Source organism: Perna viridis, chromosome 13 (assembly GCF_037379345.1).
Source record: "Perna viridis isolate PV_CMFRI_1.1 ecotype Kerala chromosome 13, ASM3737934v1, whole genome shotgun sequence".
Classification (NCBI taxonomy): Eukaryota; Metazoa; Mollusca; class Bivalvia; order Mytilida; family Mytilidae; genus Perna; species Perna viridis.
This window is the reverse complement of record NC_142457.1, coordinates 19998548-20013757: the sequence shown is the minus strand read 5'-3', so window position 1 is coordinate 20013757 and position 15210 is coordinate 19998548. Positions and strand designations below refer to the sequence as shown.

General features: G+C 33.1%; 1 pseudogene across 1 annotated transcript; it reads right to left on the bottom strand.

The window, feature by feature from the left end:
* Window positions 1–700: 700 nt before the first annotated feature.
* On the bottom strand, window positions 701–10605 carry LOC148599873 (uncharacterized; annotated as a pseudogene). The gene is made up of 9 exons (XR_015917881.1): window positions 9485–10605; window positions 8479–8621; window positions 5379–8185; window positions 4764–4877; window positions 4039–4275; window positions 3216–3591; window positions 2706–2938; window positions 2341–2445; window positions 701–1920 (listed from the first exon to the last, which is right to left on the bottom strand). The product of XR_015917881.1 is annotated as an uncharacterized LOC148599873 (transcript).
* Window positions 10606–15210: the final 4605 nt, after the last annotated feature.

Genomic DNA, 15210 nt, shown 5'->3' with positions numbered 1-15210 from the left:
ATTAAAACCAAAATTTGACCAGAAATAGATCTCATCATTCTGAACATTTTTATTTATGTCAGAATTTAGCTAAACATAATGGTTTGGAAATATATGTGAAAATCTACTGTCTGACCCCTGTGTTCTAATTTTAGTAACAGCGGCCATGTTTTTCAACGAATCAAAAAATCCCCACTACAGTTCTATGCAAGATACCCCAAGGAACATTCATACCAAGTTTGCTTTCAATTGGTCAAGTAGTGTCAGAGGAGATTTTAGAAAGAAACAGCAAAAAAATAACAAAAATTGTCGAAAAAGGGCAGTAACTCAATTATGGCTTAACGGAATAAAACCAAAATTTGGCCAGAGATAGATGTCATCATGCTGAACACTTTTACCTGATGTCAGGATTTAGCTTAACCTAATGGTTTTGGAGATATATGTGAAATACTACTGTCCGACCCCTATGTTCTATTTTTAGTAACGACAGCTATGTTTTTTGACGGATCAAAAATCCCCACATCAGTTCTGTGCAGGATACCCAAAGGAACATTCATACCAAGTTTGGTTTTAATTAATCAAGTCGTTTCAAAGGAAAAGAGTTTTGTATAACTGTTAACGACGACGGACACCAAGTGATGGCAATAGCTCATATGGCCAATGAAAAAGGGTAACAATTAGTCATCGTAATTGATAAGTTCTATAACTTTAATAAGACCAAACTGTTTACATGTAACTAGAAGTGTTACAAGTTGATATAACTGATGACATTTTATATTCTTTTTGCTTCAAAGAAGTTAGGAGTCAATAAAGGTAAAAGCTAAAATTAGAAAAATGTGGAAAGCAAATATTCATCAAAATACATGTATCCATAATAACAAATCATACAATGTATGAAAGTGTTTTCTGAATTTTAGCATATTGTTCTTTCTTTCCAGTCAACCATTTGTCCAGCTTTTCTCCATTCAACTTATCTAGTGGTTCAAACTCAATGTTTGTAAAAGATTTAAAACTTCTACCTGGCTTCTGTTCGAACAATCTTTCACCTTTCAATTGGGAACAAATGTCTCAATGTCCTTCTTCAATTATGGTTTTCCAGTTCGACAGTTTCCCAAAATACTGGTTAAGGCCCTTGGTGTATTCATCTAGAATATGGTTACAACCTTAGAGACTACGTCCAACATGTTGTATTCAAGCAGTTGTCATATTTCCATGTAAGGTGTCTTAAGCATCTTTGGCTCACGTGTTCATAATCACCAGGGACATTTCCTCCCTTTCCACCATGTATGTTCACTGAAAGGTTATGTCTTAGTTCAAATGCCAGTTTTGGTGGTAGCAAAGCCATAAGTTGGGCTGGAGTTTAAAGGCCAAATTGCAGTATTTTGTGTGATTAGTCATATCAAACCTCCATAGTCTAACTAACCGATCCCCATCATTTTCCTTTGATGCATCTTCTCTGCACCAATCCATGAGTCGTTCCCTCAAAACATTACACACAGTTAAATATGTAGTCTTCTTTGGAGGTAAAGTCTTTTTCTGGAGCAGCTTATAGCATCTGTTGAAGCAGAAAAATTGTTATTTGAATTCTTATCTAAAATGGAAAAGTTACGATATTGGCAATTACTTTGATGCTTCTGTCTACACCATCCATCCTACAGAAAATGTCTTAGGACAACCAGGGTGACCACATTCTACACGGCCATAAGTTTGTGACTGCTTTTGGCCAGCTTGGTGGAATTTGAGATCTTTTGTCATAACAAAAGATTGTATTATTTGCTGTGAAAGCTTTTCAAGGAATGACTTTTGTTCACTTCCGTCTTTTAAACTAACATCTGTCTCAAAATTCTCGATTGATGAAAGTCCTGATATCTGTAATTCTGCTAATATAATGTACCCTTTGATTACAAATCTTATGAATTTTCTGCAATCTTAACCTGCATAATAATAAATTGAGTACATAGAGTGGAACAAAACATAATGGAGCATTAAAGTCTTAATGTCCTGGCATATTAAAAGAAAAAAAATCATACTAACAGCAAATCTAAGAGTCTAAATGCCTATTTTATCCATTTTAGGCCTGAAATAATTATATCAATAAGAACAGAAAAAAATGAACTTGTTGTTACAGCTAAATTTATATCCCTACACCTATCAACATACCATATTCAAGCCTTACACAAAATATCACACATGTTTCAATGAAAAAAGAGAATATACGTAATATTGTTAACTTCAGTCATTAACTTGAGTTATATTTCAAGATGTAAATGTTAGGAATTACATGAATACATATTTATTAAGTTAGACATCAAATGCAAGTACAAGCTAATTTGTTTACTTTGCTGTGATGTCTTAAATAAATCTTACCTCTGATTTTACTCCACGTCTGTCAAACTTGTTTCTCAGTAGGAACAGTGTTCCTTTTTCTCCAGATGATGATCCCTTGTACAAAAGGGTAAATGCTTCCTGAAATAAAAAAAATCATAAAGTTTTGTACAAACATTTGAAGTATGCATATTAAAGTAAGACAAACCCCATGAGAAAGAATATATTTCAATGCAAATATTTACAGATACATGTGCATAGTAGCTCTGCTTTAAAATCACTAAGGAAGATAGTTCTTCCACAGGTATGTAAAAACCCTATATGAAAATTGCTTCAATTAAACATTTTCTTATTGCTCTCCTCCCCTGAAAAAAATTATTTTTCTGTGAAAATAAACACACCTGTAGTGATATTACATGCCCATGCCAATCCTCACTTTTCCAAATTACACCATCTAATCTGTCTTCGGGATTAAAAGCATCTAACCTGGCTCGACTAGCTGCTTCTCCTCTCTCAACACTCGGCATCAGCTCCCAACAAAATAAGTATCATTTTATTATCTTCTGTTCTTGGGACATACTGCTGAAGATGCTCTACAACTTCTGTCATTTGTTCTTTTTCCACCAAAGGGAATCTAAAAGTAATGCAGTTTGAAGTTGTGAATCCATTGCATTTAAAAACAATTATGATGATTCATACATGTATCATTAATTTTCTCATGTTTCTTTTAAAAGATGATCTTAACTGTGATTGCAAAAACAATGCGTCATAGCTAATATTATTTTAACCCAATTGCAAATCATTTAAAGTTTTCTAGTATTTGTTTTCTTTTAATTTTAATTCTGTAAAAAAGATATTATATTCATGGACACATACATTAGTATGGTTGATTTTTTTTTTATACTTACAACATTGGTGTTTTTTGCTGATTGCTCTGAGTAACAATGTGGAACTCTACCAAGTCTTGACAATCATGTAATGCTGGAATGTACTCGACGAATGGATCAAAGTTTTAAAATTAGCCTGGTAATCCGCCTGATTTGGAATGAAAGCATCATTCATTATGAATCGAGAGTATGTGTCCTTGTGGATGGATGGAATTTTCAGTATTGGTTACACGATGCTGCACTGCTATGGAATGAACAAGGTTGTGAGTTTTGTTCTCAGTTTCCATTGTTTTGTGTCGTGTTTTCTGCTGGCAATTCAGATTGTCCATAACTAGTTTGAATGATGTATTACTATTAACATTTGCTTCAGTGGATGATGTGGTAAATGGGGATTCCATTCCTAAAAAGATTGCTGTATATTAAATAGTATTATTACTATGAATGCAAAATCAATATACATGTACATGTGAACACATCTAAAAGGCAAAAACAAAAAAATTGATAAATAAAAATAATTACTGAAAAGAAACCCAGAAACTCCAAAAAGAGGGGGGAGACCCCTGGGCCCCCTCTAGATTCATCTACGAATATAAGTAAAAGGACAAAGTGTAATACATTTTAAGTGCACTATCAAATGCCTAATTTCCAGCCACACAGGGGGCAAAAATATTTTACCTTGTCCTTTGATTCTGTAAACTCTGGTAGCATTTACTTATTTTTTTTTATATTATCAACCTTTTGTTATCCATGGAAATGTTTTAGAATGTAACTTCATACATGCACTTCATTGCAGACTTTTTCATGATAAATGTAAAATATTTTATTAAAAACAGCAGCATAAGTATACCTGCACTAAGTGCACTTATGTTGTACACCATAAGTGTATCTGCACTGAGTGCAATCATGTTGTGCACTATACAGCTGACTGGTGTTTGTGGTATTTCTGGGGAAGTTGCTTCTGGTACAAATGTTGATGGACTCTCTTGACCTCTTTCTTCTACTACTTGAAAGGAATCGTCTGAAATGGCCTCGGCTATGTATATGGGAGGATCTGGTGATGTGACGTGGTGATCATGTGCTATATTGCATGGTGATTACTGATTACTGATTGGTAGATTTTCCGTTTCTCTTTCAGCAGGTTTTGCTATGAATGTTTTTAGCCTCTCAAATTTATTTTATGTTTTTCCCTTTCTTTAGTGAATTAATTTTAAAATTTATACTGAAATTGTTTTAAAACAAAAAGAACAATAATTAATTGCCCCCCCCCCCCCCAAAAAAAAAAAAAAAAATTATTATGCAAAAAGTTAGATATATTGACATGACTCAAATAAAATGACTAACTGTAATATGTATTAAATATAAATGTGTATATGAATGAAATAAAAAAAAGTTCCATGGTACAGTTTGAATAATAGAAAAAATAACTGTAGAATAACACAAAAATTGATGATTATTTATTCTATTATTGATGTATGTTTTGCTGCCTACTTATATTTGTCCTGCTGGTGATTTTATTCTTGTCCTGCTGGTGATTTTATTCTTGTTCTGCTGGTAGTTTTATTCTTGTCCTGCTGGTAGTTTTATTCTGAAAAGAAACAGCCTTTGCCCAATTCTTCACTGGTAAATCAAACCAAGAGGTGTTTTGTAGGAGCTACTGAAGCCAGCTCTGTTAAATGTGCTGAATACCTTTTAAAGAAGAATATCAATACAATGTACATTGTATATCAGATATACACGTAAATTCATAATCCTCCTTTAGGAGAGTATGGTATAGATAAGTACAATTTTATACATTAATCAAATAAACCTGGAATTTTTTGTTATTTGCAGTATTTCAATTTCAGCAGGTTAATGATGTAACCAATATTTCCACTTAACTATAAATATGCATAATATTTTAAATCCTTCCTTAACAGGAGCAATAATATTATAATTCAGAATCCAGTCTTGCTCAATTAACCATGACATAGGATATTTGAAAGTACATGTAACTACATTTCTGGTGTGTTCGCCTGTCAATTGTGCAAGTCAGTCTACTGTATAGTTGTACAAAAGTATATATAAAAAAGTATGTATCGGTAAAGTTTCTTATATCGACCACATCTAAATTTTAAATACTTTGTGATGACTGTAATTGTTTGTACATTTGTACACATATCAATAAAACATTTATCAAATTATATTTACCCTTGTTCTTGCATGTCCTCTAAGCATTAGTACACTATTTATGGATTGAATGGTATTCATTTGTTGATTTCTGTTGAACAGCATAACTGCCATACTGGAAAAAATTTGGTATCTGTTTGTCAGTCCTAACATTCCCAGAAATTATTTTCATTATGTCAAGTGTCAATATTGAATTGGGAGGTGTGTGTGTGGGGGGGGGGGGGGGCAGAGGGCAATCATATACATTTTCTGCTGGATTTTAAATTGCTCCGTATTTTTAAATAGCAGTTTATAAATATGTTTAGCGCGTATTTTTAATCTTCAATCGCTTAGATTCTTAATATATTGAAGTTTAACATCATGTTATTTCAATGTGAGATTTTAATTGGCAGTGTAACTTGTGGTGAACTGGATGTCTGTATACCTGTTTCTTGTTGTTTTTTGTTTTTGTTTTTGTTTTTTTTTTTTGTTTAGATTCTATGGGGAAGAGAGGGCTTAGGGAATCCAATTATATCAAGCTTGTGAAATATTTTTTTCTTTCACTACCAAACATCTCTGCATGGATTTATATATAGCATATTTAAATTTTTGTTTCATTATGTTCATGTCTGACTTTCTACACAAAAATGTAGTACTTGCAACTACCTAAAGACCATTCAAATTTCCTCTGATCCTGCAACTCTAATTTTTTTTAATTAGTTATGAATATGTTGAGTTGGGATATCCAAATAAAAAGAGGGTCACAGTTTCAGAGGAAATTCGATCTAAGTTAAAGGTTAATATTATTTGCAGAAAAAAATCCAGCCATATCTCTGCATTTTATAAAAACTATCAATAATACATATATGTACTACATCATATGAATGCATGGTTGATTCTTACAACTGAATACCAGTGTGGTTCTGTTGACTACATGCAAGTCCTAACAAGTTACAATAGATGAGAACATAAATTCCAAATTATACTCCTTGGTCATAATAAAAGATATCTACATGTATTCACAGGTCTGAGTCCAAATTATCTCAAATATTTATACAACCCCAAACATTTTTCACTCGTATATTGGTTTGGATTTGTTGTGGTCATCTGGAGACTTTTTTTTTTTTTTTTTTTTGAAAATTTTAGTATTAGTTGGTTGTTCTTTATAAATTTTAAAACAAGGTTGAAAACTACAACAGGAAGGTTGGTATAGAATTGGGGGTTAGAATTAGGGGCATAAATGGGTCCTAAAACAAGATGTTCATTGAATTTAACAATACAACTTTAATAAAAGTATAGCAATGCCTATGATATTGTTTCATAATATTCTATACCACAATAAACAGACTTGCTTTGATTGTTGGAGATGTGACTTAAGACAAGTAAGAATAAGAGGCCCTAAAAAAGTATTTTTCAAGAAATAAAGGGGAAAAATACTTGTTTATTTCTGTTTTGATTTTGAAAAAAAATTGTAGATGTCACATCAAAATCCTTGCCTGAATGTTTGAATTAGATTTCAAACATTTTTTACAGTTTACAAATTATAAAGGAAGCCGTGCCCTAACAAATCATTTTTTTTTATATTTGGTGCATTTTCAAGTTTTTTTTTTTTTATAACATTCCTTATGAAAGTCCATCCTTACATGTTTCAATCAGATTTCAGATATTTCAAACGTTTTTGAGTAAATAGGTGCAATTTCGAAACTTTTTTCCAATGGATGCCATTTGAAATCCAAGCCTAAATACAAGAGCTTTCAGAAGTATGTCTACTAAATTAACCCTATTTTTGAGATAATGAAGTACAAAGTGATCCATGAATGCACTCTAAAGCAGACCTTTATACTTATCTTGAATTTCAAAATGTGCAATATTGTGTCCAACTGATTTGTTGTGTCCATAATGAACTGTAAGTCTCTATGTTAAGTGTGTCAATAACTAATATTGTGTCCACACTTGCAGAGTTTAATTGTCTGTGGTTGTATCATGCTGCATTTGGCAAAGCTTTTTTTTTAAACTAGGACACATTCTTGTATTGTAGGGTTTCACATTTTCTTTCAATTTGTTTAATTGCTGAGGAGTTTTCTTCACCTGTGTATGTTATGGCGAAAGTTATAACATTCACATTAGTTAATTAAAATTTTATTTGGACTTTACCTGAGTACCTACATATTTAGACAAAATGTTGCACTTGTCTCTATTACTATGTGCATGCATCATAAATAAAACATGTTTATATACTAGTAAACTTAGTTACATCTTCCAGTGACAACATTCTTGTAGGATTTAGGAGGCAGGGATTTGATGTCAGATAAGAAATTTATGTTGCACAAGCACAAATATTTAGTTTTAATTCAGAAGCAATTGAAATCAATATTTCATTTTGAAAAAATGCCTTGTTTAGTAATTGAAGAAACATAGAATCATTATTATTCTACTTTTCATTGGAGGAGTAAAATATTCCTTTCAGGAATTTGGAACATTTTTAAAAGATCACTCTCCCCTTGCTAATAAAATGGATGATGCTTCATACATTGAACAGACAGAATAATAAAACATAAGACATGGTCCATTTTACAAATCATTTTTGTGCATCAATACCAAAAACATTATTCTATACAAAAACATTGTGATTTTAGGATTTGAGAGCCAACACAAATATTAGCTGTGCTGTTTCAATTTGCAGATATACAAATGTACATGTACATGTATCTATAACTTAATTGTTTGATAAAACTGACACATCCTTTTTTATGTCTTTGGTTGAAGTTGCAGTTGGAGTGAGGATTGTGGAATATATTATACTTTGAATAATTCCAACTTTTCTATGTTCCTCTCTAAAATCTAATCACCTGTAAAATTAAATATGGTTTTTATTGTGTAATGTAAAAAAAAACTTAATATACAATGTGTGCCAACTCAAACAGTAACCCTTACAAAAATGCCCCTTTTCATGTAAAACATAAGTTAATACACAATGGGAGACAGATACCAGTACACTATGGGTTTGCTTTTATTAAAATATATACTAATTTGCTAGTAATGTTACATGTTGTAATTGCCATTTTATGTACATCTACAAGACATTCATGTAGATTTCTAACTGTACTGCATACATTTCTTTTTGTCACTATATACAACATACCATTCTGATATGCAATGTGCCTCATCATATGCAACTAAACATATTTTTTTTTCAGAATGTTTCTGACAGGATGCCTCTCTAATATTTTTTAATCACATATACTGGTGATGCCAGGAGAATGGTAGCACAACATTCTTTGATACCTGAAGCAAAAATCAGTTAATTGAAGAGTTGTCATTTCTAGTGATCATGCTAAATGTACACAATTAAACAAAACTGTTTATGGACTTGAATCATTCATTGATTTCACATAACATTTCCAATACATGGATATATTGCATTTTTGACAAGACACCCTCACTTTTTTTCCCATTCCTAATTCATTTGTTCATAGTTACACTGAAAAAAATCAAGATTATTTTTAACTCTATGACAAATAAATACGCCATCCAATTCATTTTGTGTAATGCCTTCATAAATTTCATATGAAGAAATCTTATGGCTCTTAGTTTCTGCACCTGTTCCTTGACAGGGGTGGATCCAGGATTCAGTTTTTAGGGGGGCGTTAATTGAATTAAATGCAGTGCAAAGCAAAGCAAAAATATTATGGGGTGAAACTTGTGGTAAAATTGGTTTTCCTACCGATTTAGGCGGGGGGCGTACGCCCGGTACGCCAGTCCTTGGATCCGTGCCTGCTTGATAAGATATATATGTCCAGTGGGGGTATAAATAAGCGGGTGTAGTGCGCTAATGGAATGAACGATATAATGACCTGATCCAAAATTTTGCATGTCGCATAATTTGGTTCAATTTTCAATTTTTTGGGAATAAAATTGCGGGAACCGTATAATATCATAAAATGTCAGCAGCTGGAAATTACAATTTCGGTTTTTACACAGGTTGTTCTTTTGAAGTTTTAATGGTAGGTTTATTCAATGATACGGTTCATTGAGTGCTTCATTGTATTTACACTCTAAATGAGAAGAAGAAGAAGAGGAAGAAGACATTCACTCTGCTATGGACATGAATAAGAGTATTTCATACTTGCATAGATACATATACATACATTAATCTTGGTTAATCCTTCTTGAATATGCATCGCTGTATACATCTAAAGATTTATTTCAAGTACATATATGTGTATATAGGTACAATTCACGTACATTTATTTTCTCCGTTCTGTTTCGTTTCGTTTTACATTTTACAGATTCGTTTCGCACTTTAGTTTCGTTTCGCAATTTATAGATTTCGTTTCGAAGTAATTCGTTTCGTTTAGAATTGTTTCGTTCCGTTTCGATTTCGTTTCGCATTTTATATGTATCCACATTTGTTGGCTCTACCCCCTTTTACGCGCCAAATAATACAAATCAATAACAAATCAATACCCACAATTCATAGCGCGACCCAATTTCCGGTGGAAGGATTATCTAGGTAAATGCTTTCAGGCGTTACTCGAATAATTCAGCGCCCTCTATCCACTACTTTTCTCTAGGTTAATGGAGTGATCGTAGTGATCGTAATATGACGACTGGATTATTCGGGTTAATGCAAATCCAGCAATAGACCCTTTTGTGGTAAGTTGGCGAGCATGCTCAATATACACTTCCGCGAGGTAGAGCTTGGGTAGAACAAAAGAATTTTCATCGCGGAAGTGTAAATTGAGCATGCTCTACGCATGCACATCGACTACCCCAACGTTAGCACAAAAGGGTCTATAAGTTAACCGAACAATGCTCGTAATATACTAAAAGATATTCACGTAAGTGGGAAAAATTACTGTTCATATGGTTTCAGAGTACGTCAATTTCTCTCATAATGATTATCGTTCAAAACAAACAATCAAAACATGCCCCCTGTATAATTGGTACGGCTAACACATCCGAGTGTATTAAAAACAGGTGGACAAAAAAGTCAATCCGCATTTGATTAAATCAGCTGTTATGCAAATTATAGATGAAAAATATAGAAACTTTTAAAATATATATACAGATGGCTCCAAGGATCCTGCTTCTGGTAAAACATCAAATGCATTCTTTATCCCTGGTAAAAGAGTATCATATCGGTTGACTGATAATATTTCCGTTTCATCAACAGAAATGACTACAAAATCGCTTGCCTTAGAATGGACAATTGATCAAAATTCTCAAGACAAAAACATTGTCATCCTCACGGATTCCTTTAGCTCTCTTCAATCTGTAAACAAAATAATAAATCTTAAATTCTATTCAACTATATACGCAAAATTTCTAAAACAGAAAAATATAAGTGTAATTATAGAATGGATTTCGGGTAATGAAATAAGCGACAGATTACTAGACTCAGACTGGGCAAAACCATGCTACATGTACCGGGTCAAATAGGAAAATATGTTAAAGATATATCGCCTTCATGCCAAAAATGTTTGGAGTTTCAGAGGACATTAAGCATGTCCTTATAGATTGTTTAGAACACCATCATGCACGTTTGGAACTTAAAGAAAATATCCACAAGTTGGGTCTTCACACTCTTTCGGAACTAACCCTTCTTAACCCACCAAAATCAGTTCAGCAACAAGTCTGGTAAGCATTAGCGCAATTTATTTCAGTCATTGTTTATCATAGTGAAATATGGCATACTTTTGTTTGAATTGCCATGAAGGCCGAGTATGTGCAAAACTCTTGGCTGGTATGTGTTAACCACTGATGCCAAGTTGCTCACAATACCAGGTGGGTTCAAAATAAAGAGAATTGTCACTAATCTACAGTTTATTACGATTATCCATAAAATACATGTTACAGGATGAAAAGTTATTTTGACATCAGAAAATTACGAACACTCACATATACGGTGCGCTGAATCAAGTTATCGTCTAGAAATTCTTAAATTCCTTAATATGGATGGGATCCATATGGCACAGGGGAACAACACAACAGACGTCAACAATCGAGGAATTCTCCATACAGCAATAACTTCCTGTTAAGGCAAGTCACACTATCGTCAACGCATGCAATCTACGATCTTGGACCACCATCCGGCACCTCGGAACATATTGTCCGGAACACGGTAACTTCCTGTTAAGGCAAGTTATACTAACGTCAATAATTCACAATAACCTCGGACCATTGTCCGGAACCTCGGAACATATTGTCCGGAATACAAATACTTCCTGTTAAGGCAAGTATACTTCAGAACGTCAAAGAAACATCATCAAGATTGAGTGAACTTCAGTTACGGCAAGTTGTAACTCTCAAAAACAATATTCTTCTGGCATCACTTGTCTCCAAAAACACACCCCTTAACCACATAAAATAAATCCAATTTTACATTCAGTCTGCAACGGTATATTCCTACTATACCAACTATTTCAATTATCATAAATTACATAACTGACCTAATTTAAGCACCAATTCAACACCAACTTAGCACCAATTTCCAATCAAAAACTTTGACAAATACTTATAACAACATCCTAAATGGGTAACATGACACTTTGCTTCATCACTTTTCCTATAGAAAACCACTTAAAATTATAATAAAGATAAACTTCTGGATATAAGACTAATGGTACAATGACTAAATCAAACTATGCTTATCTAGACATACAACTAATTGTCATGAAAATATACATCTCTACAAAATTACGGTAATTGTCCTTTAAATAGCTTAAAGCCCTATATACATTTTTTTCTTTTAATTTCAAGTTAGATGATCCACACCCTATATATCAAGTGTAGTTGCACTATTTCAGCTGAGCAGTTTCAGGTGGTCGTGCGACACACCTATAAATATGAAGGGTCAATATCTAACGTAATAAAACCATAACCAACATATTCATACAGTACCATACATCTTAAATAATATGATCTTTCATTTTTCAATGAAGAAAAACAAAATAATGTATAATTGGAATAAAATAAAATTAATCACCTGATATGGGGTTCCACAATGCAATTTATTTATACACAGTCTCTCATTTTATTTATTTATTTTTACTATTATTATTTTTTTTTTGTTAATCATGTACACATTTGCTTATGACTTATATACCGCGACGATAGCTCTAGTCGTGTGTAGTATAATGTCGCGTGCGTTCTTAAAAAAACTCCGGTTTATACCTAGTCATAAAGCTAAACTCCTAAACTTTGGCTTATAAATACATTTTTTATTTACTTCTTCGGCTAAACTTTTGGCTGTTCTAAAGTCCACGTGTAAATATTGGATTTACATTTTACACTTGTTAAATTCTAAAAGTTGACCAATCTAACCAATGATAATCAATCCAGTTTTCAAACTTTAAAAAAAATTGGTCAACCCATTCACCAGAAGCATGAGCTGGAACGGTGTCGTGTGGCGTTAGTAAAACTGCGGACTAACGTCGTGTGCTAGCACGGTAAAATCTGGGAAATACGCCCGGCTAGACAAGGCAGTCTAAATTTACATACACTTTTTGGCTCGGCATAAACTTTTCGGCATTCTAAAAAAGCATACGCCTTTGGTAACTAAAACTGTAACATCAATAACTAAATCTGCACTTCACCTTTGGATATACACCAAACCACACCCAGTTGACTCTAAAATGCATACACTATTTGGCAAACTAAATCACACAGGTCTTCCGCCTTCTGGATCTGACTGGTTGTCCTTGGCTCTTCTCCATTCAACTTTGCATTTTCCTCCTTTACATGGTCCATTTTCAAATTTCATTTTTATTATTTACTATTTGATATCTAACATTTCAGCTATTCATAATTTATATTACCTTTTTCTTATCTTTTTTAACATATTACTTCTTTTTTTTTTTTAGTTAAAAATACAATTTTAATAAATAGCAAAATTATTAAAAGTCCACCAGATTGGGCCGTCCGTGCGTGACCCGACAGGGTAGTCAAGGACGTTAAAAACCCCCTTAGTTGGGTTAATTCAGGGGTTAATGTAGCGATCGATAATGAGTGGTATATAATGGCTGAATTATTCGTTAGTCCTATATTGGTAAGGAGCTGTCGTCATTAAGCACGAGACCACAATTAATTTTCAAGCGTATGGCAAGCCAAAGTGGACAAAAATCAATATTTTGTAATATTAGAAAATGAATTTTTAATATTACAAAATCATTTTCTAATATTAGAAAAGATTTTTTAATATCAGAAATTCATTTTGTTATATTAAAAATTCATTTTCTAATATTATAAATTCCTGATTTAGTAATATTATAAAATATCACACATTTTCTAATATTAAAAATTGAATTTGTAATATTAGAAAATGAATTTGTAATATTAAACATCCCTTTGCAAAATTGCAAAATCAGTCACATTTTTAAATATTACAAAATGATTTTCTAATATTAAAAAATCGTAACAGAATACGACAAATCCATTTTCTAATATTAGAAAATCAATATCTTATATTAAAAAATCGTTTTTCAATGTTAGAAATTCAATTGAATTTTTTTTTATTAAAAAGTGTTTTGTGATATTAGAAATCTGATTTGTAATATTAGAAAATGAATTTGTAATATAAAAAAAATCATTTTTTAATTATGGCGCAGTGAACAAACGTTTAGGGTGTTAGTCAGTCACTTCCAGTTGTCATACCGGTTAATTTTTAAGTTATTAAGCGTTATGCATTTATAAGCGATATGCACCATTGTTTTATAGCAAAGGTTTTGTACTTGGTCGAATAAACTATGTGTTTCTAATGGTGTTTTCATTAAGACAGTGTTATAGTTACAGAGCCCAGTGCACGAACGTACCACACAACATGGTGTCTTAATAAGGTTATTGAGTCTGAAAAAATGTAGTTGATGTAGACACACAAAATCTAGAAAAGTGAATACATTAGTGAATGTTCGAATATTTTCCATAATTTATTAAAAGAATAACACACTACTTATATGGTTAGATTGGTATTGCTGTTTTCTTAGTCAGATGCCCCGTGCAGATCCTGGTGTTAAAAGAATAGGCCTGCAGCAGCGCTAAGCTTGTCGTATAAGGCGACTAAATAGTGCTCAGACACCTAGCCGGAGGCTAGGCGCTCTGCCCACAGAGCAACTGGGATGTGTGCCCCAGGTGGTGGAATGGGGTACCCCTGGCGTGTTACATGCTGGGGTTGTCAGGCTATAATACGGAAAACCTGACCACAAACCATAGTGGTGCACCGCGTTGGGAAAGATGCCACGTTCCTCGCACGTTAAAGAACCCTGCTGTGGCATCGATAGGAGTAGGAACCTTTGCGCTCCGCCACAGGAGGCTAAATTGCCCGACCTTACCCATCCCCCCTTTTTCCAGTGGCAATCAAAATTTGTCGACCCTATTATCCTTGTGACCCATCCTTTTTTTTCATTTCATGTTCAATTTATCATCCATTTCATGTTCATTGTCTGAATATAGCTGAAATATTGCTGCTCGGACGTTAAACCCCAACAAACAAACAATCTTAGTCAGATTTCAAAGTGTTCACTCCTCATTTTCACTGAGAAACTTGCACATACAGAAGACTCCCGTTACATAAACATATCATTCACTTCTTTAAATAGCTAAAACACATTAGAAAAAGACTTGAGAACTATCAGAAAAGATGAATTTATTTTTACTGAAACGTAATCTTAACCCATATTTTTTTATTTGTTTGATTGAAGGAAATGGTGATTTTTCTCCGTAAGGACAGTCACTTTTTGTTACTTCCGGGACATAACTTTTTTCGTTAGTATATTGGGGAATCTTAAGGGTAATTTAGGAAGTACACGTAATAACGGTAGAGCTCACCCCGCTTCGCGGCGCTCGCTAATATGGCCACTACTTTTGCACGCTGCAA